At 52.9% G+C, this 23555-nt stretch overlaps 17 non-coding genes across 17 annotated transcripts; all 17 read right to left on the bottom strand.

Moving 5' to 3' along the window:
* Nucleotides 1-1037: 1037 nt before the first annotated feature.
* On the bottom strand, nucleotides 1038-1156 carry LOC126216965 (5S ribosomal RNA). The gene has a single exon (XR_007542289.1). It is a non-coding gene; the product is annotated as a 5S ribosomal RNA (ribosomal RNA).
* Nucleotides 1157-2401: 1245 nt separating this feature from the next.
* LOC126216978 (5S ribosomal RNA) lies at nucleotides 2402-2520 on the bottom strand. Its single transcript, XR_007542300.1, has one exon. It is a non-coding gene; the product is annotated as a 5S ribosomal RNA (ribosomal RNA).
* A 1246-nt stretch (nucleotides 2521-3766) lies between these two features.
* Nucleotides 3767-3885, bottom strand: LOC126216981 (5S ribosomal RNA). Its single transcript, XR_007542303.1, has one exon. It is a non-coding gene; the product is annotated as a 5S ribosomal RNA (ribosomal RNA).
* Nucleotides 3886-5132: 1247 nt separating this feature from the next.
* Nucleotides 5133-5251, bottom strand: LOC126216983 (5S ribosomal RNA). The gene has a single exon (XR_007542304.1). It is a non-coding gene; the product is annotated as a 5S ribosomal RNA (ribosomal RNA).
* Nucleotides 5252-6500: 1249 nt separating this feature from the next.
* LOC126216984 (5S ribosomal RNA) lies at nucleotides 6501-6619 on the bottom strand. The gene has a single exon (XR_007542305.1). It is a non-coding gene; the product is annotated as a 5S ribosomal RNA (ribosomal RNA).
* A 1247-nt stretch (nucleotides 6620-7866) lies between these two features.
* LOC126216966 (5S ribosomal RNA) lies at nucleotides 7867-7985 on the bottom strand. Its single transcript, XR_007542290.1, has one exon. It is a non-coding gene; the product is annotated as a 5S ribosomal RNA (ribosomal RNA).
* A 1247-nt stretch (nucleotides 7986-9232) lies between these two features.
* On the bottom strand, nucleotides 9233-9351 carry LOC126216967 (5S ribosomal RNA). Its single transcript, XR_007542291.1, has one exon. It is a non-coding gene; the product is annotated as a 5S ribosomal RNA (ribosomal RNA).
* Nucleotides 9352-10598: 1247 nt separating this feature from the next.
* On the bottom strand, nucleotides 10599-10717 carry LOC126216968 (5S ribosomal RNA). Its single transcript, XR_007542292.1, has one exon. It is a non-coding gene; the product is annotated as a 5S ribosomal RNA (ribosomal RNA).
* A 1247-nt stretch (nucleotides 10718-11964) lies between these two features.
* Nucleotides 11965-12083, bottom strand: LOC126216969 (5S ribosomal RNA). The gene has a single exon (XR_007542293.1). It is a non-coding gene; the product is annotated as a 5S ribosomal RNA (ribosomal RNA).
* A 1247-nt stretch (nucleotides 12084-13330) lies between these two features.
* LOC126216972 (5S ribosomal RNA) lies at nucleotides 13331-13449 on the bottom strand. Its single transcript, XR_007542294.1, has one exon. It is a non-coding gene; the product is annotated as a 5S ribosomal RNA (ribosomal RNA).
* Nucleotides 13450-14696: 1247 nt separating this feature from the next.
* Nucleotides 14697-14815, bottom strand: LOC126216973 (5S ribosomal RNA). Its single transcript, XR_007542295.1, has one exon. It is a non-coding gene; the product is annotated as a 5S ribosomal RNA (ribosomal RNA).
* A 1247-nt stretch (nucleotides 14816-16062) lies between these two features.
* Nucleotides 16063-16181, bottom strand: LOC126216974 (5S ribosomal RNA). Its single transcript, XR_007542296.1, has one exon. It is a non-coding gene; the product is annotated as a 5S ribosomal RNA (ribosomal RNA).
* Nucleotides 16182-17428: 1247 nt separating this feature from the next.
* On the bottom strand, nucleotides 17429-17547 carry LOC126216975 (5S ribosomal RNA). Its single transcript, XR_007542297.1, has one exon. It is a non-coding gene; the product is annotated as a 5S ribosomal RNA (ribosomal RNA).
* Nucleotides 17548-18794: 1247 nt separating this feature from the next.
* LOC126216976 (5S ribosomal RNA) lies at nucleotides 18795-18913 on the bottom strand. The gene has a single exon (XR_007542298.1). It is a non-coding gene; the product is annotated as a 5S ribosomal RNA (ribosomal RNA).
* A 1247-nt stretch (nucleotides 18914-20160) lies between these two features.
* Nucleotides 20161-20279, bottom strand: LOC126216977 (5S ribosomal RNA). Its single transcript, XR_007542299.1, has one exon. It is a non-coding gene; the product is annotated as a 5S ribosomal RNA (ribosomal RNA).
* A 1247-nt stretch (nucleotides 20280-21526) lies between these two features.
* LOC126216979 (5S ribosomal RNA) lies at nucleotides 21527-21645 on the bottom strand. Its single transcript, XR_007542301.1, has one exon. It is a non-coding gene; the product is annotated as a 5S ribosomal RNA (ribosomal RNA).
* Nucleotides 21646-22893: 1248 nt separating this feature from the next.
* Nucleotides 22894-23012, bottom strand: LOC126216980 (5S ribosomal RNA). Its single transcript, XR_007542302.1, has one exon. It is a non-coding gene; the product is annotated as a 5S ribosomal RNA (ribosomal RNA).
* Between the last annotated feature and the right edge of the window lie 543 nt (nucleotides 23013-23555).

Here is a 23555-nt window from a genome sequence, read left to right on the forward strand (position 1 = left end):
GCGGCCTCCGACACTCGCGGGCGACGCATCTTGTGGGGCTTGCGCGTGGCCGGGCGGCGGGGGGACCGCGCGGGGTGTGGCAGTGTCCTGCTGGACCGACGGAAGCTTTCTCACCTGCCTGACACACGCCGCGCCGCGCTTTTCAGATATTTGCGTAATTTGCGCGGTGCACTCTCGCCTGTCCCCTCCCCTTCCGTCCCGACTTGTCTCGACTTTGCTCGACTGCCGCTCGCTGCCGCTCGGGTCGCGGTCCATATGACGGCACAAGCACGACAAACATCTGCGAGACGGGCGCGGGCCTGACCGGCGTGTCCGAGACGCCGTGGGCGGCCGTTGGGAGCTACTAGAGCAGCGCTGTGGCGTGCCATGGAAACAAGGACAGAAGACACAGGAGGTTCGACAAAGCATCCAAAACAATAAGCCCCGTCGTATTCCGGAACACTTTCGCCGTTTCATACTGTTTTGTTATTTCCAGAGACACTTTGGAAATCTTCCTAGGCACACTCTTCTTCAAACTGAGTTTCTTAACATCGTACCTTATGCTTAATACAACAGTTTTAAATCACTGTGGAAACATCTTTGTCACATCGCAAAGGCAGCATGAAAAGAGGGCTGGCAGGGGTAGCGACTAAAAAGCAAAAAATGAAGGCAGCCAGAGTTCCCAGGCGGTCACCGATCCGAGTACTAACGTTGTTGCTTGACTTCGGTGATCGGACGAGAACGGCAGATTTTTTTTTTTTTTCCTTCCTTTTTGTTTATTTATTTACTTTGTGGAATTTACCACTGCTACTAAACAGTAGGCCCTGACGTATTTCAGAACTCATCTGTCGATTCGTAGTGTGTTGTTATTTTCGAGGCGTTCTAGCACTCTTGTTTCGCGCATTCTTGCTCAAACTGAGTTCATTACTGTAGTTTCGTATCTTACGTTTGATACAGTACTTTAAAATGCTTGTGGAAGCATCTTTGTCACACCTGAAAGTTAGTATGAAAAAGAGGCCTCGCAGGTGTGGCGACGTAAAAGTTAAAAAATGAGATAGAGCCAACAGCACCCGGTGTTCCCAGGCGGTCACCCATCCAAGTACTAACCGGGCCCGATGTTGCTTAACTTCGGTGATCGGACGAGAACCGGTGTATTCAACATGGTATGGCCGTTGGCGTCCTTATAACGTAGCCGCACGGCAGAAGAAGCATTCGCCCCTTCTCCCAACACACGCAATCGCCGTTTTCCGTGGCACATTTGACGCAAAGCACGTCCTTCCACCTCGAAGGCGACGAGTGCGGCGCGCCGCCACGTGGGTGAGACGCACAACACAGCACAGCTGCTCGTTGCACCGCCTGTCTATCATTCGTTTGGTTGGTGCGTGCGGCCTCCGACACTCGCGGGCGACGCATCTTGTGGGGCTTGCGCGTGGCCGGGCGGCGGGGGGACCGCGCGGGGTGTGGCAGTGTCCTGCTGGACCGACGGAAGCTTTCTCACCTGCCTGACACACGCCGCGCCGCGCTTTTCAGATATTTGCGTAATTTGCGCGGTGCACTCTCGCCTGTCCCCTCCCCTTCCGTCCCGACTTGTCTCGACTTTGCTCGACTGCCGCTCGCTGCCGCTCGGGTCGCGGTCCATATGACGGCACAAGCACGACAAACATCTGCGAGACGGGCGCGGGCCTGACCGGCGTGTCCGAGACGCCGTGGGCGGCCGTTGGGAGCTACTAGAGCAGCGCTGTGGCGTGCCATGGAAACAAGGACAGAAGACACAGGAGGTTCGACAAAGCATCCAAAACAATAAGCCCCGTCGTATTCCGGAACACTTTCGCCGTTTCATACTGTTTTGTTATTTCCAGAGACACTTTGGAAATCTTCCTAGGCACACTCTTCTTCAAACTGAGTTTCTTAACATCGTACCTTATGCTTAATACAACAGTTTTAAATCACTGTGGAAACATCTTTGTCACATCGCAAAGGCAGCATGAAAAGAGGGCTGGCAGGGGTAGCGACTAAAAAGCAAAAAATGAAGGCAGCCAGAGTTCCCAGGCGGTCACCGATCCGAGTACTAACGTTGTTGCTTGACTTCGGTGATCGGACGAGAACGGCAGATTTTTTTTTTTTTTTCCTTCCTTTTTGTTTATTTATTTACTTTGTGGAATTTACCACTGCTACTAAACAGTAGGCCCTGACGTATTTCAGAACTCATCTGTCGATTCGTAGTGTGTTGTTATTTTCGAGGCGTTCTAGCACTCTTGTTTCGCGCATTCTTGCTCAAACTGAGTTCATTACTGTAGTTTCGTATCTTACGTTTGATACAGTACTTTAAAATGCTTGTGGAAGCATCTTTGTCACACCTGAAAGTTAGTATGAAAAAGAGGCCTCGCAGGTGTGGCGACGTAAAAGTTAAAAAATGAGATAGAGCCAACAGCACCCGGTGTTCCCAGGCGGTCACCCATCCAAGTACTAACCGGGCCCGATGTTGCTTAACTTCGGTGATCGGACGAGAACCGGTGTATTCAACATGGTATGGCCGTTGGCGTCCTTATAACGTAGCCGCACGGCAGAAGAAGCATTCGCCCCTTCTCCCAACACACGCAATCGCCGTTTTCCGTGGCACATTTGACGCAAAGCACGTCCTTCCACCTCGAAGGCGACGCGCAGTGCGGCGCGCCGCCACGTGGGTGAGACGCACAACACAGCACAGCTGCTCGTTGCACCGCCTGTCTATCATTCGTTTGGTTGGTGCGTGCGGCCTCCGACACTCGCGGGCGACGCATCTTGTGGGGCTTGCGCGTGGCCGGGCGGCGGGGGGACCGCGCGGGGTGTGGCAGTGTCCTGCTGGACCGACGGAAGCTTTCTCACCTGCCTGACACACGCCGCGCCGCGCTTTTCAGATATTTGCGTAATTTGCGCGGTGCACTCTCGCCTGTCCCCTCCCCTTCCGTCCCGACTTGTCTCGACTTTGCTCGACTGCCGCTCGCTGCCGCTCGGGTCGCGGTCCATATGACGGCACAAGCACGACAAACATCTGCGAGACGGGCGCGGGCCTGACCGGCGTGTCCGAGACGCCGTGGGCGGCCGTTGGGAGCTACTAGAGCAGCGCTGTGGCGTGCCATGGAAACAAGGACAGAAGACACAGGAGGTTCGACAAAGCATCCAAAACAATAAGCCCCGTCGTATTCCGGAACACTTTCGCCGTTTCATACTGTTTTGTTATTTCCAGAGACACTTTGGAAATCTTCCTAGGCACACTCTTCTTCAAACTGAGTTTCTTAACATCGTACCTTATGCTTAATACAACAGTTTTAAATCACTGTGGAAACATCTTTGTCACATCGCAAAGGCAGCATGAAAAGAGGGCTGGCAGGGGTAGCGACTAAAAAGCAAAAAATGAAGGCAGCCAGAGTTCCCAGGCGGTCACCGATCCGAGTACTAACGTTGTTGCTTGACTTCGGTGATCGGACGAGAACGGCAGATTTTTTTTTTTTTCCTTCCTTTTTGTTTATTTATTTACTTTGTGGAATTTACCACTGCTACTAAACAGTAGGCCCTGACGTATTTCAGAACTCATCTGTCGATTCGTAGTGTGTTGTTATTTTCGAGGCGTTCTAGCACTCTTGTTTCGCGCATTCTTGCTCAAACTGAGTTCATTACTGTAGTTTCGTATCTTACGTTTGATACAGTACTTTAAAATGCTTGTGGAAGCATCTTTGTCACACCTGAAAGTTAGTATGAAAAAGAGGCCTCGCAGGTGTGGCGACGTAAAAGTTAAAAAATGAGATAGAGCCAACAGCACCCGGTGTTCCCAGGCGGTCACCCATCCAAGTACTAACCGGGCCCGATGTTGCTTAACTTCGGTGATCGGACGAGAACCGGTGTATTCAACATGGTATGGCCGTTGGCGTCCTTATAACGTAGCCGCACGGCAGAAGAAGCATTCGCCCCTTCTCCCAACACACGCAATCGCCGTTTTCCGTGGCACATTTGACGCAAAGCACGTCCTTCCACCTCGAAGGCGACGCGCAGTGCGGCGCGCCGCCACGTGGGTGAGACGCACAACACAGCACAGCTGCTCGTTGCACCGCCTGTCTATCATTCGTTTGGTTGGTGCGTGCGGCCTCCGACACTCGCGGGCGACGCATCTTGTGGGGCTTGCGCGTGGCCGGGCGGCGGGGGGACCGCGCGGGGTGTGGCAGTGTCCTGCTGGACCGACGGAAGCTTTCTCACCTGCCTGACACACGCCGCGCCGCGCTTTTCAGATATTTGCGTAATTTGCGCGGTGCACTCTCGCCTGTCCCCTCCCCTTCCGTCCCGACTTGTCTCGACTTTGCTCGACTGCCGCTCGCTGCCGCTCGGGTCGCGGTCCATATGACGGCACAAGCACGACAAACATCTGCGAGACGGGCGCGGGCCTGACCGGCGTGTCCGAGACGCCGTGGGCGGCCGTTGGGAGCTACTAGAGCAGCGCTGTGGCGTGCCATGGAAACAAGGACAGAAGACACAGGAGGTTCGACAAAGCATCCAAAACAATAAGCCCCGTCGTATTCCGGAACACTTTCGCCGTTTCATACTGTTTTGTTATTTCCAGAGACACTTTGGAAATCTTCCTAGGCACACTCTTCTTCAAACTGAGTTTCTTAACATCGTACCTTATGCTTAATACAACAGTTTTAAATCACTGTGGAAACATCTTTGTCACATCGCAAAGGCAGCATGAAAAGAGGGCTGGCAGGGGTAGCGACTAAAAAGCAAAAAATGAAGGCAGCCAGAGTTCCCAGGCGGTCACCGATCCGAGTACTAACGTTGTTGCTTGACTTCGGTGATCGGACGAGAACGGCAGATTTTTTTTTTTTTTCCTTCCTTTTTGTTTATTTATTTACTTTGTGGAATTTACCACTGCTACTAAACAGTAGGCCCTGACGTATTTCAGAACTCATCTGTCGATTCGTAGTGTGTTGTTATTTTCGAGGCGTTCTAGCACTCTTGTTTCGCGCATTCTTGCTCAAACTGAGTTCATTACTGTAGTTTCGTATCTTACGTTTGATACAGTACTTTAAAATGCTTGTGGAAGCATCTTTGTCACACCTGAAAGTTAGTATGAAAAAGAGGCCTCGCAGGTGTGGCGACGTAAAAGTTAAAAAATGAGATAGAGCCAACAGCACCCGGTGTTCCCAGGCGGTCACCCATCCAAGTACTAACCGGGCCCGATGTTGCTTAACTTCGGTGATCGGACGAGAACCGGTGTATTCAACATGGTATGGCCGTTGGCGTCCTTATAACGTAGCCGCACGGCAGAAGAAGCATTCGCCCCTTCTCCCAACACACGCAATCGCCGTTTTCCGTGGCACATTTGACGCAAAGCACGTCCTTCCACCTCGAAGGCGACGCGCAGTGCGGCGCGCCGCCACGTGGGTGAGACGCACAACACAGCACAGCTGCTCGTTGCACCGCCTGTCTATCATTCGTTTGGTTGGTGCGTGCGGCCTCCGACACTCGCGGGCGACGCATCTTGTGGGGCTTGCGCGTGGCCGGGCGGCGGGGGGACCGCGCGGGGTGTGGCAGTGTCCTGCTGGACCGACGGAAGCTTTCTCACCTGCCTGACACACGCCGCGCCGCGCTTTTCAGATATTTGCGTAATTTGCGCGGTGCACTCTCGCCTGTCCCCTCCCCTTCCGTCCCGACTTGTCTCGACTTTGCTCGACTGCCGCTCGCTGCCGCTCGGGTCGCGGTCCATATGACGGCACAAGCACGACAAACATCTGCGAGACGGGCGCGGGCCTGACCGGCGTGTCCGAGACGCCGTGGGCGGCCGTTGGGAGCTACTAGAGCAGCGCTGTGGCGTGCCATGGAAACAAGGACAGAAGACACAGGAGGTTCGACAAAGCATCCAAAACAATAAGCCCCGTCGTATTCCGGAACACTTTCGCCGTTTCATACTGTTTTGTTATTTCCAGAGACACTTTGGAAATCTTCCTAGGCACACTCTTCTTCAAACTGAGTTTCTTAACATCGTACCTTATGCTTAATACAACAGTTTTAAATCACTGTGGAAACATCTTTGTCACATCGCAAAGGCAGCATGAAAAGAGGGCTGGCAGGGGTAGCGACTAAAAAGCAAAAAATGAAGGCAGCCAGAGTTCCCAGGCGGTCACCGATCCGAGTACTAACGTTGTTGCTTGACTTCGGTGATCGGACGAGAACGGCAGATTTTTTTTTTTTTTTTCCTTCCTTTTTGTTTATTTATTTACTTTGTGGAATTTACCACTGCTACTAAACAGTAGGCCCTGACGTATTTCAGAACTCATCTGTCGATTCGTAGTGTGTTGTTATTTTCGAGGCGTTCTAGCACTCTTGTTTCGCGCATTCTTGCTCAAACTGAGTTCATTACTGTAGTTTCGTATCTTACGTTTGATACAGTACTTTAAAATGCTTGTGGAAGCATCTTTGTCACACCTGAAAGTTAGTATGAAAAAGAGGCCTCGCAGGTGTGGCGACGTAAAAGTTAAAAAATGAGATAGAGCCAACAGCACCCGGTGTTCCCAGGCGGTCACCCATCCAAGTACTAACCGGGCCCGATGTTGCTTAACTTCGGTGATCGGACGAGAACCGGTGTATTCAACATGGTATGGCCGTTGGCGTCCTTATAACGTAGCCGCACGGCAGAAGAAGCATTCGCCCCTTCTCCCAACACACGCAATCGCCGTTTTCCGTGGCACATTTGACGCAAAGCACGTCCTTCCACCTCGAAGGCGACGCGCAGTGCGGCGCGCCGCCACGTGGGTGAGACGCACAACACAGCACAGCTGCTCGTTGCACCGCCTGTCTATCATTCGTTTGGTTGGTGCGTGCGGCCTCCGACACTCGCGGGCGACGCATCTTGTGGGGCTTGCGCGTGGCCGGGCGGCGGGGGGACCGCGCGGGGTGTGGCAGTGTCCTGCTGGACCGACGGAAGCTTTCTCACCTGCCTGACACACGCCGCGCCGCGCTTTTCAGATATTTGCGTAATTTGCGCGGTGCACTCTCGCCTGTCCCCTCCCCTTCCGTCCCGACTTGTCTCGACTTTGCTCGACTGCCGCTCGCTGCCGCTCGGGTCGCGGTCCATATGACGGCACAAGCACGACAAACATCTGCGAGACGGGCGCGGGCCTGACCGGCGTGTCCGAGACGCCGTGGGCGGCCGTTGGGAGCTACTGGAGCAGCGCTGTGGCGTGCCATGGAAACAAGGACAGAAGACACAGGAGGTTCGACAAAGCATCCAAAACAATAAGCCCCGTCGTATTCCGGAACACTTTCGCCGTTTCATACTGTTTTGTTATTTCCAGAGACACTTTGGAAATCTTCCTAGGCACACTCTTCTTCAAACTGAGTTTCTTAACATCGTACCTTATGCTTAATACAACAGTTTTAAATCACTGTGGAAACATCTTTGTCACATCGCAAAGGCAGCATGAAAAGAGGGCTGGCAGGGGTAGCGACTAAAAAGCAAAAAATGAAGGCAGCCAGAGTTCCCAGGCGGTCACCGATCCGAGTACTAACGTTGTTGCTTGACTTCGGTGATCGGACGAGAACGGCAGATTTTTTTTTTTTTTCCTTCCTTTTTGTTTATTTATTTACTTTGTGGAATTTACCACTGCTACTAAACAGTAGGCCCTGACGTATTTCAGAACTCATCTGTCGATTCGTAGTGTGTTGTTATTTTCGAGGCGTTCTAGCACTCTTGTTTCGCGCATTCTTGCTCAAACTGAGTTCATTACTGTAGTTTCGTATCTTACGTTTGATACAGTACTTTAAAATGCTTGTGGAAGCATCTTTGTCACACCTGAAAGTTAGTATGAAAAAGAGGCCTCGCAGGTGTGGCGACGTAAAAGTTAAAAAATGAGATAGAGCCAACAGCACCCGGTGTTCCCAGGCGGTCACCCATCCAAGTACTAACCGGGCCCGATGTTGCTTAACTTCGGTGATCGGACGAGAACCGGTGTATTCAACATGGTATGGCCGTTGGCGTCCTTATAACGTAGCCGCACGGCAGAAGAAGCATTCGCCCCTTCTCCCAACACACGCAATCGCCGTTTTCCGTGGCACATTTGACGCAAAGCACGTCCTTCCACCTCGAAGGCGACGCGCAGTGCGGCGCGCCGCCACGTGGGTGAGACGCACAACACAGCACAGCTGCTCGTTGCACCGCCTGTCTATCATTCGTTTGGTTGGTGCGTGCGGCCTCCGACACTCGCGGGCGACGCATCTTGTGGGGCTTGCGCGTGGCCGGGCGGCGGGGGGACCGCGCGGGGTGTGGCAGTGTCCTGCTGGACCGACGGAAGCTTTCTCACCTGCCTGACACACGCCGCGCCGCGCTTTTCAGATATTTGCGTAATTTGCGCGGTGCACTCTCGCCTGTCCCCTCCCCTTCCGTCCCGACTTGTCTCGACTTTGCTCGACTGCCGCTCGCTGCCGCTCGGGTCGCGGTCCATATGACGGCACAAGCACGACAAACATCTGCGAGACGGGCGCGGGCCTGACCGGCGTGTCCGAGACGCCGTGGGCGGCCGTTGGGAGCTACTAGAGCAGCGCTGTGGCGTGCCATGGAAACAAGGACAGAAGACACAGGAGGTTCGACAAAGCATCCAAAACAATAAGCCCCGTCGTATTCCGGAACACTTTCGCCGTTTCATACTGTTTTGTTATTTCCAGAGACACTTTGGAAATCTTCCTAGGCACACTCTTCTTCAAACTGAGTTTCTTAACATCGTACCTTATGCTTAATACAACAGTTTTAAATCACTGTGGAAACATCTTTGTCACATCGCAAAGGCAGCATGAAAAGAGGGCTGGCAGGGGTAGCGACTAAAAAGCAAAAAATGAAGGCAGCCAGAGTTCCCAGGCGGTCACCGATCCGAGTACTAACGTTGTTGCTTGACTTCGGTGATCGGACGAGAACGGCAGATTTTTTTTTTTTTTCCTTCCTTTTTGTTTATTTATTTACTTTGTGGAATTTACCACTGCTACTAAACAGTAGGCCCTGACGTATTTCAGAACTCATCTGTCGATTCGTAGTGTGTTGTTATTTTCGAGGCGTTCTAGCACTCTTGTTTCGCGCATTCTTGCTCAAACTGAGTTCATTACTGTAGTTTCGTATCTTACGTTTGATACAGTACTTTAAAATGCTTGTGGAAGCATCTTTGTCACACCTGAAAGTTAGTATGAAAAAGAGGCCTCGCAGGTGTGGCGACGTAAAAGTTAAAAAATGAGATAGAGCCAACAGCACCCGGTGTTCCCAGGCGGTCACCCATCCAAGTACTAACCGGGCCCGATGTTGCTTAACTTCGGTGATCGGACGAGAACCGGTGTATTCAACATGGTATGGCCGTTGGCGTCCTTATAACGTAGCCGCACGGCAGAAGAAGCATTCGCCCCTTCTCCCAACACACGCAATCGCCGTTTTCCGTGGCACATTTGACGCAAAGCACGTCCTTCCACCTCGAAGGCGACGCGCAGTGCGGCGCGCCGCCACGTGGGTGAGACGCACAACACAGCACAGCTGCTCGTTGCACCGCCTGTCTATCATTCGTTTGGTTGGTGCGTGCGGCCTCCGACACTCGCGGGCGACGCATCTTGTGGGGCTTGCGCGTGGCCGGGCGGCGGGGGGACCGCGCGGGGTGTGGCAGTGTCCTGCTGGACCGACGGAAGCTTTCTCACCTGCCTGACACACGCCGCGCCGCGCTTTTCAGATATTTGCGTAATTTGCGCGGTGCACTCTCGCCTGTCCCCTCCCCTTCCGTCCCGACTTGTCTCGACTTTGCTCGACTGCCGCTCGCTGCCGCTCGGGTCGCGGTCCATATGACGGCACAAGCACGACAAACATCTGCGAGACGGGCGCGGGCCTGACCGGCGTGTCCGAGACGCCGTGGGCGGCCGTTGGGAGCTACTAGAGCAGCGCTGTGGCGTGCCATGGAAACAAGGACAGAAGACACAGGAGGTTCGACAAAGCATCCAAAACAATAAGCCCCGTCGTATTCCGGAACACTTTCGCCGTTTCATACTGTTTTGTTATTTCCAGAGACACTTTGGAAATCTTCCTAGGCACACTCTTCTTCAAACTGAGTTTCTTAACATCGTACCTTATGCTTAATACAACAGTTTTAAATCACTGTGGAAACATCTTTGTCACATCGCAAAGGCAGCATGAAAAGAGGGCTGGCAGGGGTAGCGACTAAAAAGCAAAAAATGAAGGCAGCCAGAGTTCCCAGGCGGTCACCGATCCGAGTACTAACGTTGTTGCTTGACTTCGGTGATCGGACGAGAACGGCAGATTTTTTTTTTTTTTCCTTCCTTTTTGTTTATTTATTTACTTTGTGGAATTTACCACTGCTACTAAACAGTAGGCCCTGACGTATTTCAGAACTCATCTGTCGATTCGTAGTGTGTTGTTATTTTCGAGGCGTTCTAGCACTCTTGTTTCGCGCATTCTTGCTCAAACTGAGTTCATTACTGTAGTTTCGTATCTTACGTTTGATACAGTACTTTAAAATGCTTGTGGAAGCATCTTTGTCACACCTGAAAGTTAGTATGAAAAAGAGGCCTCGCAGGTGTGGCGACGTAAAAGTTAAAAAATGAGATAGAGCCAACAGCACCCGGTGTTCCCAGGCGGTCACCCATCCAAGTACTAACCGGGCCCGATGTTGCTTAACTTCGGTGATCGGACGAGAACCGGTGTATTCAACATGGTATGGCCGTTGGCGTCCTTATAACGTAGCCGCACGGCAGAAGAAGCATTCGCCCCTTCTCCCAACACACGCAATCGCCGTTTTCCGTGGCACATTTGACGCAAAGCACGTCCTTCCACCTCGAAGGCGACGCGCAGTGCGGCGCGCCGCCACGTGGGTGAGACGCACAACACAGCACAGCTGCTCGTTGCACCGCCTGTCTATCATTCGTTTGGTTGGTGCGTGCGGCCTCCGACACTCGCGGGCGACGCATCTTGTGGGGCTTGCGCGTGGCCGGGCGGCGGGGGGACCGCGCGGGGTGTGGCAGTGTCCTGCTGGACCGACGGAAGCTTTCTCACCTGCCTGACACACGCCGCGCCGCGCTTTTCAGATATTTGCGTAATTTGCGCGGTGCACTCTCGCCTGTCCCCTCCCCTTCCGTCCCGACTTGTCTCGACTTTGCTCGACTGCCGCTCGCTGCCGCTCGGGTCGCGGTCCATATGACGGCACAAGCACGACAAACATCTGCGAGACGGGCGCGGGCCTGACCGGCGTGTCCGAGACGCCGTGGGCGGCCGTTGGGAGCTACTAGAGCAGCGCTGTGGCGTGCCATGGAAACAAGGACAGAAGACACAGGAGGTTCGACAAAGCATCCAAAACAATAAGCCCCGTCGTATTCCGGAACACTTTCGCCGTTTCATACTGTTTTGTTATTTCCAGAGACACTTTGGAAATCTTCCTAGGCACACTCTTCTTCAAACTGAGTTTCTTAACATCGTACCTTATGCTTAATACAACAGTTTTAAATCACTGTGGAAACATCTTTGTCACATCGCAAAGGCAGCATGAAAAGAGGGCTGGCAGGGGTAGCGACTAAAAAGCAAAAAATGAAGGCAGCCAGAGTTCCCAGGCGGTCACCGATCCGAGTACTAACGTTGTTGCTTGACTTCGGTGATCGGACGAGAACGGCAGATTTTTTTTTTTTTTCCTTCCTTTTTGTTTATTTATTTACTTTGTGGAATTTACCACTGCTACTAAACAGTAGGCCCTGACGTATTTCAGAACTCATCTGTCGATTCGTAGTGTGTTGTTATTTTCGAGGCGTTCTAGCACTCTTGTTTCGCGCATTCTTGCTCAAACTGAGTTCATTACTGTAGTTTCGTATCTTACGTTTGATACAGTACTTTAAAATGCTTGTGGAAGCATCTTTGTCACACCTGAAAGTTAGTATGAAAAAGAGGCCTCGCAGGTGTGGCGACGTAAAAGTTAAAAAATGAGATAGAGCCAACAGCACCCGGTGTTCCCAGGCGGTCACCCATCCAAGTACTAACCGGGCCCGATGTTGCTTAACTTCGGTGATCGGACGAGAACCGGTGTATTCAACATGGTATGGCCGTTGGCGTCCTTATAACGTAGCCGCACGGCAGAAGAAGCATTCGCCCCTTCTCCCAACACACGCAATCGCCGTTTTCCGTGGCACATTTGACGCAAAGCACGTCCTTCCACCTCGAAGGCGACGCGCAGTGCGGCGCGCCGCCACGTGGGTGAGACGCACAACACAGCACAGCTGCTCGTTGCACCGCCTGTCTATCATTCGTTTGGTTGGTGCGTGCGGCCTCCGACACTCGCGGGCGACGCATCTTGTGGGGCTTGCGCGTGGCCGGGCGGCGGGGGGACCGCGCGGGGTGTGGCAGTGTCCTGCTGGACCGACGGAAGCTTTCTCACCTGCCTGACACACGCCGCGCCGCGCTTTTCAGATATTTGCGTAATTTGCGCGGTGCACTCTCGCCTGTCCCCTCCCCTTCCGTCCCGACTTGTCTCGACTTTGCTCGACTGCCGCTCGCTGCCGCTCGGGTCGCGGTCCATATGACGGCACAAGCACGACAAACATCTGCGAGACGGGCGCGGGCCTGACCGGCGTGTCCGAGACGCCGTGGGCGGCCGTTGGGAGCTACTAGAGCAGCGCTGTGGCGTGCCATGGAAACAAGGACAGAAGACACAGGAGGTTCGACAAAGCATCCAAAACAATAAGCCCCGTCGTATTCCGGAACACTTTCGCCGTTTCATACTGTTTTGTTATTTCCAGAGACACTTTGGAAATCTTCCTAGGCACACTCTTCTTCAAACTGAGTTTCTTAACATCGTACCTTATGCTTAATACAACAGTTTTAAATCACTGTGGAAACATCTTTGTCACATCGCAAAGGCAGCATGAAAAGAGGGCTGGCAGGGGTAGCGACTAAAAAGCAAAAAATGAAGGCAGCCAGAGTTCCCAGGCGGTCACCGATCCGAGTACTAACGTTGTTGCTTGACTTCGGTGATCGGACGAGAACGGCAGATTTTTTTTTTTTTTCCTTCCTTTTTGTTTATTTATTTACTTTGTGGAATTTACCACTGCTACTAAACAGTAGGCCCTGACGTATTTCAGAACTCATCTGTCGATTCGTAGTGTGTTGTTATTTTCGAGGCGTTCTAGCACTCTTGTTTCGCGCATTCTTGCTCAAACTGAGTTCATTACTGTAGTTTCGTATCTTACGTTTGATACAGTACTTTAAAATGCTTGTGGAAGCATCTTTGTCACACCTGAAAGTTAGTATGAAAAAGAGGCCTCGCAGGTGTGGCGACGTAAAAGTTAAAAAATGAGATAGAGCCAACAGCACCCGGTGTTCCCAGGCGGTCACCCATCCAAGTACTAACCGGGCCCGATGTTGCTTAACTTCGGTGATCGGACGAGAACCGGTGTATTCAACATGGTATGGCCGTTGGCGTCCTTATAACGTAGCCGCACGGCAGAAGAAGCATTCGCCCCTTCTCCCAACACACGCAATCGCCGTTTTCCGTGGCACATTTGACGCAAAGCACGTCCTTCCACCTCGAAGGCGACGCGCAGTGCGGCGCGCCGCCACGTGGGTGAGACGCACAACACAGCACAGCTGCTCGTTGCACCGCCTGTCTATCATTCGTTTGGTTGGTGCGTGCGGCCTCCGACACTCGCGGGCGACGCATCTTGTGGGGCTTGCGCGTGGCCGGGCGGCGGGGGGACCGCGCGGGGTGTGGCAGTGTCCTGCTGGACCGACGGAAGCTTTCTCACCTGCCTGACACACGCCGCGCCGCGCTTTTCAGATATTTGCGTAATTTGCGCGGTGCACTCTCGCCTGTCCCCTCCCCTTCCGTCCCGACTTGTCTCGACTTTGCTCGACTGCCGCTCGCTGCCGCTCGGGTCGCGGTCCATATGACGGCACAAGCACGACAAACATCTGCGAGACGGGCGCGGGCCTGACCGGCGTGTCCGAGACGCCGTGGGCGGCCGTTGGGAGCTACTAGAGCAGCGCTGTGGCGTGCCATGGAAACAAGGACAGAAGACACAGGAGGTTCGACAAAGCATCCAAAACAATAAGCCCCGTCGTATTCCGGAACACTTTCGCCGTTTCATACTGTTTTGTTATTTCCAGAGACACTTTGGAAATCTTCCTAGGCACACTCTTCTTCAAACTGAGTTTCTTAACATCGTACCTTATGCTTAATACAACAGTTTTAAATCACTGTGGAAACATCTTTGTCACATCGCAAAGGCAGCATGAAAAGAGGGCTGGCAGGGGTAGCGACTAAAAAGCAAAAAATGAAGGCAGCCAGAGTTCCCAGGCGGTCACCGATCCGAGTACTAACGTTGTTGCTTGACTTCGGTGATCGGACGAGAACGGCAGATTTTTTTTTTTTTTCCTTCCTTTTTGTTTATTTATTTACTTTGTGGAATTTACCACTGCTACTAAACAGTAGGCCCTGACGTATTTCAGAACTCATCTGTCGATTCGTAGTGTGTTGTTATTTTCGAGGCGTTCTAGCACTCTTGTTTCGCGCATTCTTGCTCAAACTGAGTTCATTACTGTAGTTTCGTATCTTACGTTTGATACAGTACTTTAAAATGCTTGTGGAAGCATCTTTGTCACACCTGAAAGTTAGTATGAAAAAGAGGCCTCGCAGGTGTGGCGACGTAAAAGTTAAAAAATGAGATAGAGCCAACAGCACCCGGTGTTCCCAGGCGGTCACCCATCCAAGTACTAACCGGGCCCGATGTTGCTTAACTTCGGTGATCGGACGAGAACCGGTGTATTCAACATGGTATGGCCGTTGGCGTCCTTATAACGTAGCCGCACGGCAGAAGAAGCATTCGCCCCTTCTCCCAACACACGCAATCGCCGTTTTCCGTGGCACATTTGACGCAAAGCACGTCCTTCCACCTCGAAGGCGACGCGCAGTGCGGCGCGCCGCCACGTGGGTGAGACGCACAACACAGCACAGCTGCTCGTTGCACCGCCTGTCTATCATTCGTTTGGTTGGTGCGTGCGGCCTCCGACACTCGCGGGCGACGCATCTTGTGGGGCTTGCGCGTGGCCGGGCGGCGGGGGGACCGCGCGGGGTGTGGCAGTGTCCTGCTGGACCGACGGAAGCTTTCTCACCTGCCTGACACACGCCGCGCCGCGCTTTTCAGATATTTGCGTAATTTGCGCGGTGCACTCTCGCCTGTCCCCTCCCCTTCCGTCCCGACTTGTCTCGACTTTGCTCGACTGCCGCTCGCTGCCGCTCGGGTCGCGGTCCATATGACGGCACAAGCACGACAAACATCTGCGAGACGGGCGCGGGCCTGACCGGCGTGTCCGAGACGCCGTGGGCGGCCGTTGGGAGCTACTAGAGCAGCGCTGTGGCGTGCCATGGAAACAAGGACAGAAGACACAGGAGGTTCGACAAAGCATCCAAAACAATAAGCCCCGTCGTATTCCGGAACACTTTCGCCGTTTCATACTGTTTTGTTATTTCCAGAGACACTTTGGAAATCTTCCTAGGCACACTCTTCTTCAAACTGAGTTTCTTAACATCGTACCTTATGCTTAATACAACAGTTTTAAATCACTGTGGAAACATCTTTGTCACATCGCAAAGGCAGCATGAAAAGAGGGCTGGCAGGGGTAGCGACTAAAAAGCAAAAAATGAAGGCAGCCAGAGTTCCCAGGCGGTCACCGATCCGAGTACTAACGTTGTTGCTTGACTTCGGTGATCGGACGAGAACGGCAGATTTTTTTTTTTTTTCCTTCCTTTTTGTTTATTTATTTACTTTGTGGAATTTACCACTGCTACTAAACAGTAGGCCCTGACGTATTTCAGAACTCATCTGTCGATTCGTAGTGTGTTGTTATTTTCGAGGCGTTCTAGCACTCTTGTTTCGCGCATTCTTGCTCAAACTGAGTTCATTACTGTAGTTTCGTATCTTACGTTTGATACAGTACTTTAAAATGCTTGTGGAAGCATCTTTGTCACACCTGAAAGTTAGTATGAAAAAGAGGCCTCGCAGGTGTGGCGACGTAAAAGTTAAAAAATGAGATAGAGCCAACAGCACCCGGTGTTCCCAGGCGGTCACCCATCCAAGTACTAACCGGGCCCGATGTTGCTTAACTTCGGTGATCGGACGAGAACCGGTGTATTCAACATGGTATGGCCGTTGGCGTCCTTATAACGTAGCCGCACGGCAGAAGAAGCATTCGCCCCTTCTCCCAACACACGCAATCGCCGTTTTCCGTGGCACATTTGACGCAAAGCACGTCCTTCCACCTCGAAGGCGACGCGCAGTGCGGCGCGCCGCCACGTGGGTGAGACGCACAACACAGCACAGCTGCTCGTTGCACCGCCTGTCTATCATTCGTTTGGTTGGTGCGTGCGGCCTCCGACACTCGCGGGCGACGCATCTTGTGGGGCTTGCGCGTGGCCGGGCGGCGGGGGGACCGCGCGGGGTGTGGCAGTGTCCTGCTGGACCGACGGAAGCTTTCTCACCTGCCTGACACACGCCGCGCCGCGCTTTTCAGATATTTGCGTAATTTGCGCGGTGCACTCTCGCCTGTCCCCTCCCCTTCCGTCCCGACTTGTCTCGACTTTGCTCGACTGCCGCTCGCTGCCGCTCGGGTCGCGGTCCATATGACGGCACAAGCACGACAAACATCTGCGAGACGGGCGCGGGCCTGACCGGCGTGTCCGAGACGCCGTGGGCGGCCGTTGGGAGCTACTAGAGCAGCGCTGTGGCGTGCCATGGAAACAAGGACAGAAGACACAGGAGGTTCGACAAAGCATCCAAAACAATAAGCCCCGTCGTATTCCGGAACACTTTCGCCGTTTCATACTGTTTTGTTATTTCCAGAGACACTTTGGAAATCTTCCTAGGCACACTCTTCTTCAAACTGAGTTTCTTAACATCGTACCTTATGCTTAATACAACAGTTTTAAATCACTGTGGAAACATCTTTGTCACATCGCAAAGGCAGCATGAAAAGAGGGCTGGCAGGGGTAGCGACTAAAAAGCAAAAAATGAAGGCAGCCAGAGTTCCCAGGCGGTCACCGATCCGAGTACTAACGTTGTTGCTTGACTTCGGTGATCGGACGAGAACGGCAGATTTTTTTTTTTTTTCCTTCCTTTTTGTTTATTTATTTACTTTGTGGAATTTACCACTGCTACTAAACAGTAGGCCCTGACGTATTTCAGAACTCATCTGTCGATTCGTAGTGTGTTGTTATTTTCGAGGCGTTCTAGCACTCTTGTTTCGCGCATTCTTGCTCAAACTGAGTTCATTACTGTAGTTTCGTATCTTACGTTTGATACAGTACTTTAAAATGCTTGTGGAAGCATCTTTGTCACACCTGAAAGTTAGTATGAAAAAGAGGCCTCGCAGGTGTGGCGACGTAAAAGTTAAAAAATGAGATAGAGCCAACAGCACCCGGTGTTCCCAGGCGGTCACCCATCCAAGTACTAACCGGGCCCGATGTTGCTTAACTTCGGTGATCGGACGAGAACCGGTGTATTCAACATGGTATGGCCGTTGGCGTCCTTATAACGTAGCCGCACGGCAGAAGAAGCATTCGCCCCTTCTCCCAACACACGCAATCGCCGTTTTCCGTGGCACATTTGACGCAAAGCACGTCCTTCCACCTCGAAGGCGACGCGCAGTGCGGCGCGCCGCCACGTGGGTGAGACGCACAACACAGCACAGCTGCTCGTTGCACCGCCTGTCTATCATTCGTTTGGTTGGTGCGTGCGGCCTCCGACACTCGCGGGCGACGCATCTTGTGGGGCTTGCGCGTGGCCGGGCGGCGGGGGGACCGCGCGGGGTGTGGCAGTGTCCTGCTGGACCGACGGAAGCTTTCTCACCTGCCTGACACACGCCGCGCCGCGCTTTTCAGATATTTGCGTAATTTGCGCGGTGCACTCTCGCCTGTCCCCTCCCCTTCCGTCCCGACTTGTCTCGACTTTGCTCGACTGCCGCTCGCTGCCGCTCGGGTCGCGGTCCATATGACGGCACAAGCACGACAAACATCTGCGAGACGGGCGCGGGCCTGACCGGCGTGTCCGAGACGCCGTGGGCGGCCGTTGGGAGCTACTAGAGCAGCGCTGTGGCGTGCCATGGAAACAAGGACAGAAGACACAGGAGGTTCGACAAAGCATCCAAAACAATAAGCCCCGTCGTATTCCGGAACACTTTCGCCGTTTCATACTGTTTTGTTATTTCCAGAGACACTTTGGAAATCTTCCTAGGCACACTCTTCTTCAAACTGAGTTTCTTAACATCGTACCTTATGCTTAATACAACAGTTTTAAATCACTGTGGAAACATCTTTGTCACATCGCAAAGGCAGCATGAAAAGAGGGCTGGCAGGGGTAGCGACTAAAAAGCAAAAAATGAAGGCAGCCAGAGTTCCCAGGCGGTCACCGATCCGAGTACTAACGTTGTTGCTTGACTTCGGTGATCGGACGAGAACGGCAGATTTTTTTTTTTTTTCCTTCCTTTTTGTTTATTTATTTACTTTGTGGAATTTACCACTGCTACTAAACAGTAGGCCCTGACGTATTTCAGAACTCATCTGTCGATTCGTAGTGTGTTGTTATTTTCGAGGCGTTCTAGCACTCTTGTTTCGCGCATTCTTGCTCAAACTGAGTTCATTACTGTAGTTTCGTATCTTACGTTTGATACAGTACTTTAAAATGCTTGTGGAAGCATCTTTGTCACACCTGAAAGTTAGTATGAAAAAGAGGCCTCGCAGGTGTGGCGACGTAAAAGTTAAAAAATGAGATAGAGCCAACAGCACCCGGTGTTCCCAGGCGGTCACCCATCCAAGTACTAACCGGGCCCGATGTTGCTTAACTTCGGTGATCGGACGAGAACCGGTGTATTCAACATGGTATGGCCGTTGGCGTCCTTATAACGTAGCCGCACGGCAGAAGAAGCATTCGCCCCTTCTCCCAACACACGCAATCGCCGTTTTCCGTGGCACATTTGACGCAAAGCACGTCCTTCCACCTCGAAGGCGACGCGCAGTGCGGCGCGCCGCCACGTGGGTGAGACGCACAACACAGCACAGCTGCTCGTTGCACCGCCTGTCTATCATTCGTTTGGTTGGTGCGTGCGGCCTCCGACACTCGCGGGCGACGCATCTTGTGGGGCTTGCGCGTGGCCGGGCGGCGGGGGGACCGCGCGGGGTGTGGCAGTGTCCTGCTGGACCGACGGAAGCTTTCTCACCTGCCTGACACACGCCGCGCCGCGCTTTTCAGATATTTGCGTAATTTGCGCGGTGCACTCTCGCCTGTCCCCTCCCCTTCCGTCCCGACTTGTCTCGACTTTGCTCGACTGCCGCTCGCTGCCGCTCGGGTCGCGGTCCATATGACGGCACAAGCACGACAAACATCTGCGAGACGGGCGCGGGCCTGACCGGCGTGTCCGAGACGCCGTGGGCGGCCGTTGGGAGCTACTAGAGCAGCGCTGTGGCGTGCCATGGAAACAAGTACAGAAGACACAGGAGGTTCGACAAAGCATCCAAAACAATAAGCCCCGTCGTATTCCGGAACACTTTCGCCGTTTCATACTGTTTTGTTATTTCCAGAGACACTTTGGAAATCTTCCTAGGCACACTCTTCTTCAAACTGAGTTTCTTAACATCGTACCTTATGCTTAATACAACAGTTTTAAATCACTGTGGAAACATCTTTGTCACATCGCAAAGGCAGCATGAAAAGAGGGCTGGCAGGGGTAGCGACTAAAAAGCAAAAAATGAAGGCAGCCAGAGTTCCCAGGCGGTCACCGATCCGAGTACTAACGTTGTTGCTTGACTTCGGTGATCGGACGAGAACGGCAGATTTTTTTTTTTTTTCCTTCCTTTTTGTTTATTTATTTACTTTGTGGAATTTACCACTGCTACTAAACAGTAGGCCCTGACGTATTTCAGAACTCATCTGTCGATTCGTAGTGTGTTGTTATTTTCGAGGCGTTCTAGCACTCTTGTTTCGCGCATTCTTGCTCAAACTGAGTTCATTACTGTAGTTTCGTATCTTACGTTTGATACAGTACTTTAAAATGCTTGTGGAAGCATCTTTGTCACACCTGAAAGTTAGTATGAAAAAGAGGCCTCGCAGGTGTGGCGACGTAAAAGTTAAAAAATGAGATAGAGCCAACAGCACCCGGTGTTCCCAGGCGGTCACCCATCCAAGTACTAACCGGGCCCGATGTTGCTTAACTTCGGTGATCGGACGAGAACCGGTGTATTCAACATGGTATGGCCGTTGGCGTCCTTATAACGTAGCCGCACGGCAGAAGAAGCATTCGCCCCTTCTCCCAACACACGCAATCGCCGTTTTCCGTGGCACATTTGACGCAAAGCACGTCCTTCCACCTCGAAGGCGACGCGCAGTGCGGCGCGCCGCCACGTGGGTGAGACGCACAACACAGCACAGCTGCTCGTTGCACCGCCTGTCTATCATTCGTTTGGTTGGTGCGTGCGGCCTCCGACACTCGCGGGCGACGCATCTTGTGGGGCTTGCGCGTGGCCGGGCGGCGGGGGGACCGCGCGGGGTGTGGCAGTGTCCTGCTGGACCGACGGAAGCTTTCTCACCTGCCTGACACACGCCGCGCCGCGCTTTTCAGATATTTGCGTAATTTGCGCGGTGCACTCTCGCCTGTCCCCTCCCCTTCCGTCCCGACTTGTCTCGACTTTGCTCGACTGCCGCTCGCTGCCGCTCGGGTCGCGGTCCATATGACGGCACAAGCACGACAAACATCTGCGAGACGGGCGCGGGCCTGACCGGCGTGTCCGAGACGCCGTGGGCGGCCGTTGGGAGCTACTAGAGCAGCGCTGTGGCGTGCCATGGAAACAAGGACAGAAGACACAGGAGGTTCGACAAAGCATCCAAAACAATAAGCCCCGTCGTATTCCGGAACACTTTCGCCGTTTCATACTGTTTTGTTATTTCCAGAGACACTTTGGAAATCTTCCTAGGCACACTCTTCTTCAAACTGAGTTTCTTAACATCGTACCTTATGCTTAATACAACAGTTTTAAATCACTGTGGAAACATCTTTGTCACATCGCAAAGGCAGCATGAAAAGAGGGCTGGCAGGGGTAGCGACTAAAAAGCAAAAAATGAAGGCAGCCAGAGTTCCCAGGCGGTCACCGATCCGAGTACTAACGTTGTTGCTTGACTTCGGTGATCGGACGAGAACGGCAGATTTTTTTTTTTTTTCCTTCCTTTTTGTTTATTTATTTACTTTGTGGAATTTACCACTGCTACTAAACAGTAGGCCCTGACGTATTTCAGAACTCATCTGTCGATTCGTAGTGTGTTGTTATTTTCGAGGCGTTCTAGCACTCTTGTTTCGCGCATTCTTGCTCAAACTGAGTTCATTACTGTAGTTTCGTATCTTACGTTTGATACAGTACTTTAAAATGCTTGTGGAAGCATCTTTGTCACACCTGAAAGTTAGTATGAAAAAGAGGCCTCGCAGGTGTGGCGACGTAAAAGTTAAAAAATGAGATAGAGCCAACAGCACCCGGTGTTCCCAGGCGGTCACCCATCCAAGTACTAACCGGGCCCGATGTTGCTTAACTTCGGTGATCGGACGAGAACCGGTGTATTCAACATGGTATGGCCGTTGGCGTCCTTATAACGTAGCCGCACGGCAGAAGAAGCATTCGCCCCTTCTCCCAACACACGCAATCGCCGTTTTCCGTGGCACATTTGACGCAAAGCACGTCCTTCCACCTCGAAGGCGACGCGCAGTGCGGCGCGCCGCCACGTGGGTGAGACGCACAACACAGCACAGCTGCTCGTTGCACCGCCTGTCTATCATTCGTTTGGTTGGTGCGTGCGGCCTCCGACACTCGCGGGCGACGCATCTTGTGGGGCTTGCGCGTGGCCGGGCGGCGGGGGGACCGCGCGGGGTGTGGCAGTGTCCTGCTGGACCGACGGAAGCTTTCTCACCTGCCTGACACACGCCGCGCCGCGCTTTTCAGATATTTGCGTAATTTGCGCGGTGCACTCTCGCCTGTCCCCTCCCCTTCCGTCCCGACTTGTCTCGACTTTGCTCGACTGCCGCTCGCTGCCGCTCGGGTCGCGGTCCATATGACGGCACAAGCACGACAAACATCTGCGAGACGGGCGCGGGCCTGACCGGCGTGTCCGAGACGCCGTGGGCGGCCGTTGGGAGCTACTAGAGCAGCGCTGTGGCGTGCCATGGAAACAAGGACAGAAGACACAGGAGGTTCGACAAAGCATCCAAAACAATAAGCCCCGTCGTATTCCGGAACACTTTCGCCGTTTCATACTGTTTTGTTATTTCCAGAGACACTTTGGAAATCTTCCTAGGCACACTCTTCTTCAAACTGAGTTTCTTAACATCGTACCTTATGCTTAATACAACAGTTTTAAATCACTGTGGAAACATCTTTGTCACATCGCAAAGGCAGCATGAAAAGAGGGCTGGCAGGGGTAGCGACTAAAAAGCAAAAAATGAAGGCAGCCAGAGTTCCCAGGCGGTCACCGATCCGAGTACTAACGTTGTTGCTTGACTTCGGTGATCGGACGAGAACGGCAGATTTTTTTTTTTTTTTCCTTCCTTTTTGTTTATTTATTTACTTTGTGGAATTTACCACTGCTACTAAACAGTAGGCCCTGACGTATTTCAGAACTCATCTGTCGATTCGTAGTGTGTTGTTATTTTCGAGGCGTTCTAGCACTCTTGTTTCGCGCATTCTTGCTCAAACTGAGTTCATTACTGTAGTTTCGTATCTTACGTTTGATACAGTACTTTAAAATGCTTGTGGAAGCATCTTTGTCACACCTGAAAGTTAGTATGAAAAAGAGGCCTCGCAGGTGTGGCGACGTAAAAGTTAAAAAATGAGATAGAGCCAACAGCACCCGGTGTTCCCAGGCGGTCACCCATCCAAGTACTAACCGGGCCCGATGTTGCTTAACTTCGGTGATCGGACGAGAACCGGTGTATTCAACATGGTATGGCCGTTGGCGTCCTTATAACGTAGCCGCACGGCAGAAGAAGCATTCGCCCCTTCTCCCAACACACGCAATCGCCGTTTTCCGTGGCACATTTGACGCAAAGCACGTCCTTCCACCTCGAAGGCGACGCGCAGTGCGGCGCGCCGCCACGTGGGTGAGACGCACAACACAGCACAGCTGCTCGTTGCACCGCCTGTCTATCATTCGTTTGGTTGGTGCGTGCGGCCTCCGACACTCGCGGGCGACGCATCTTGTGGGGCTTGCGCGTGGCCGGGCGGCGGGGGGACCGCGCGGGGTGTGGCAGTGTCCTGCTGGACCGACGGAAGCTTTCTCACCTGCCTGACACACGCCGCGCCGCGCTTTTCAGATATTTGCGTAATTTGCGCGGTGCACTCTCGCCTGTCCCCTCCCCTTCCGTCCCGACTTGTCTCGACTTTGCTCGACTGCCGCTCGCTGCCGCTCGGGTCGCGGTCCATATGACGGCACAAGCACGACAAACATCTGCGAGACGGGCGCGGGCCTGACCGGCGTGTCCGAGACGCCGTGGGCGGCCG

The sequence above is a fragment of the Schistocerca nitens genome, unplaced genomic scaffold, assembly GCF_023898315.1.
Source record: "Schistocerca nitens isolate TAMUIC-IGC-003100 unplaced genomic scaffold, iqSchNite1.1 HiC_scaffold_49, whole genome shotgun sequence".
Lineage (NCBI taxonomy): Eukaryota > Metazoa > Arthropoda > Insecta > Orthoptera > Acrididae > Schistocerca > Schistocerca nitens.